The sequence below is a fragment of the Passer domesticus genome, chromosome 17, assembly GCF_036417665.1.
Source record: "Passer domesticus isolate bPasDom1 chromosome 17, bPasDom1.hap1, whole genome shotgun sequence".
Classification (NCBI taxonomy): domain Eukaryota; kingdom Metazoa; phylum Chordata; class Aves; order Passeriformes; family Passeridae; genus Passer; species Passer domesticus.
The window spans coordinates 7,857,239-7,860,649 of NC_087490.1; the positions used below are offsets into that span (position 1 = coordinate 7,857,239).

Consider the following 3,411-nt stretch of genomic DNA (forward strand, 5'->3'; position numbering starts at 1 on the left):
AACCTGACAAGTTCTTCTTGTTAATTCTGAATGTATTATCCAGTGACAAATGTATCTCCCACTTATATGTGACACTGAGAATGAAATGCATATGATCAAATTTCTTATAGCTGGAGTGGGGCTGGTTGTTAAGAACATCTCCATATCTTTGCAGTATGACAGTCAATCTAAACCCATTCTTTTTCAGCCGCATATCTCAGCCTAGTTTGGGATACTCATGATGGGTTGCAATCTGCTGCCATACTCTGCAAAGATTAAAGAAAGGCTAAAAATAAACCTGTCACTTTCCCTGGACACTTTCTTGTGAAATGCAGAGAGATACCTCACTAGAATGCAGAATAAATTCATATAGAATTTTTTATGCTGTGTTTTTTTTATGGACAGATGGAGTCAGTGTAGTTTCTGATTTCTCATTTCTAAATACAGTGGTGTTATGTACAGCCTTCCACCTGAAAGCTTGTCTTGGAAGCCAAAAGAGAATGAAATAGATTTTTATAATAAAGCCAAAAAAATCCTTAATTCTTTGAGGTTTGCCAATATACAGGATACATATAATGTTTTTAATGAACTCTGCTCTGAAAGTATTGGCATGATGACGAAATTTATTTTCTGGAATGTCATTTGTCTCAGGAGGTTGGGATTTTTCTTAGTAAGACTGATCTTTTGGTAGCATAGTAACACCTCAGGAGAAGAGTGATGCCTGCGTGCCATGGACTGACAGCCAGACCCCTGCCCACAGTCTGTGTGACCCTGCCCTGCACTTAATCCCCTTCAGCTGATCTCCTCCTGCTGTACAGCTCTGTGTTGCCTGGACACATAACCCACTGCTATTTTTGAGTTTCATTGCTGCTCCTGTGCTTTCCTGAGGCTGCTGATTGCCAAGGATGCAAGGGATCCATCTCTTCCCGGTGTTTATCTGAAAGCAGCTGCATCTTCCGAGTGACTGTCCCATTTCCTCTTCTCCCAAACCGTGCCAGGAGCTCTGTGGCTTTTGCAAATCGATGCACAAAGGAGAAATGCTAATGGCAGGATGTCTCTGGGCAGGCCGGGCCGGTGTCGCCGCAGCCAGAGCGTGCGGGTGACGGCGAAAGTCAATTTCCTGTTAAATTAGCTTGGCTGTTTCTCTAAGAAAGGTGGAATTTTAATGAAAGTGCTTATTAATGGATGAGCCCAGAGGGAAGTGGGTTTGTGGTGAGGCCCGAACTTTATAGGGAAAGCCTTACCTCGTAAAAGGCCACAAAAGATCCTTACAGGCCTGAGCTCGGCCTGCTCGGGAACTGACTGCGTGTACAGGGGACAGTCTTCCTTTTCCCATAAAACATGTATTAAGGGTGCCAACTAAGTTGGTTCTCTTTTATATCAGTCACAAAAACAGTAGGAGGTTTAGTTCCTGTCAAATTTTATGGGCCATTTACAAGGAGGCCTTCCCCAAAGTATTTCACAGGCCAAATAAAAATAAATGGCACTGAAAAGTTTTATAACACAATGCACGAACTGTTGTGGTAGAGGGAGAATATGTGCTGGAGACCTTGTCTCCTTCCCCTGTGCAGAGGAATTAAAATAGAATTTTAATTATTGTACCTTTTATAGGCTTTTTCATTTTCGAGCATTACTGTAGTAACATGGTTGCCTTTGGGAGAAAGGGATTGTGACTTTATACAGAGATGAGAAAATGTGATAGAGGTACAGTTTCATGGCCCTGAAGAGTGGAATCTGCTCTGCAGAGAGATAAAGAAAACCACCATGGGAGGTGGGGAGTGATGGCTTGAAGAGTTGAGAGGGCTGTTGGATCTGGGTTTGATGTCTGATATGTTTGGGCATCCTGTCTGAGAGCTTGGAGATGGGCAGAGAGGCAAACATGGGCACACGAGTGCTTATTGAGCCCATTAGTCTGGGTTCTCTAAAAAAAAAACTTTGCTTAAACTGGGGATTTGGTTCATGGTGCTGTGACTATGCTGCTGCTGGGAAGATACTTCTTCCTGTAACTTCATTTTTCTGGCCAACACAGGAGGGCAAAGGGAAGGAGGCAATTTTCCTCGATGCTAGGAACAGATGAAATATTCAGAGAGGAACAGTGTAGCTCAGCTTACAGTGAGAAGCCTGTTAACAGGAGTAGCTGCAGTTCCCAGTTTACAAGCTGCACTTCTGTCAAGGGAGGAAAGCAGCACCTAAAAACCCGCGTGGAGAGGGAGCAGCTCTGGGCAAGGTTTTTAATAGACATGGGTTGAGCAGTCTACGCTGCTAGGGCTGCTTCACAGCTCCCTCCCTGAACTGCTGAACTCTGCATCTCTGTGCTGAGTTTACCACACCAACAGCTTTATCGGAGGAGTGAAACAACAGCTTGCTTCCATGGGAAGGGAGAGGAACAACCTACCCCTCAGCAATGAAATGGGCAGCAAGCAAAGATGCTCTTGAAAGGGCTTCTCTTCCCCTCTTGTGCATGTGTTCTTGGCAGCCCTGCACAGCAGAGGTCAGGGGTTCAGGCAGAAATGCAATCACACCACTGCTGCTTCAGATTGCACATTTGATAAAAGATTAACAGTCAAATCCCCTTGCTGACCTTACAGTATGAGAACTGCTGTTGTTTTGTTAATTATTTTTCCCCATGAGGGTGGTCTAGCACTGGAGCTGGGGCCCACACTGCATGGGGGTCTCCATCCTCAGGGATACTCAGGCTGACTTTGTGGTTGCTGTGGTGCTGTATCTGTTCTCGTTCAACGTCGAGTTTCCAAGCAGGACATGGCATTGAAAGGAGCCCCTGAGGTAAACAGAACTATAAACCAGTGATGTCGATAATTTTGCATAACAATTACATTATTCCCCCTCTTCACATACCTGTGACTTCATGACTTTGAGTCAAAGCTTTCAGATGGGTTTACACTAAGACAGAAGATCTGAATGCTGTGAACATGCAAGTATCCAATTGCTTTCTAGTTTGGGTGTCAGGCTAAAAAAAAAAAATACCAACTAGTAATGTAACACAAAAGGCATTGTACTTGAAGTGACTAACTAGATTCATTTAACTTTTAATTTGTGCTGGGTACCATCAAAGTAGCAAAAGTGTTGTTAATCTTCCTGCTCTGAATAAGTGTCTGCTAGCAGGGAGGTGTGAGGGAGTGAGATACCTATTAAAGCCTTTTAATTAAGTGAAAGTGTCAGTATTACCCAAGGAGAAAGTGCTGCCTTTTATTCTCTCCCAAGAGGTGTCTGCATGAAGACGTGTGGCAACGCCCTGTCTGCCCGAGCCCTCCTGGAGCTGCAGGAGCTCAGGGTGTTGGTTCAGGGATGTTTGCAGGATCTCAGGATGTCAGTTCAGGGATGTTTGCAGGATCTCAGGGTGTTGGTTCAGGGATGTTCACAGCGGTGCTGATGCCACAGTGTGGTGTTGAAGGTGTTTCATGTTTGGGGACT

At 44.5% G+C, this 3,411-nt stretch overlaps 1 long non-coding RNA gene across 1 annotated transcript; it reads right to left on the reverse strand.

Annotated features, from left to right (window-relative positions):
* Window positions 1-2,418: 2,418 nt before the first annotated feature.
* LOC135282634 (uncharacterized) lies at window positions 2,419-3,147 on the reverse strand. Its single transcript, XR_010348699.1, has 3 exons — window positions 3,045-3,147; window positions 2,836-2,947; window positions 2,419-2,758 (listed from the first exon to the last, which is right to left on the reverse strand). It is a non-coding gene; the product is annotated as an uncharacterized LOC135282634 (long non-coding RNA).
* Window positions 3,148-3,411: the final 264 nt, after the last annotated feature.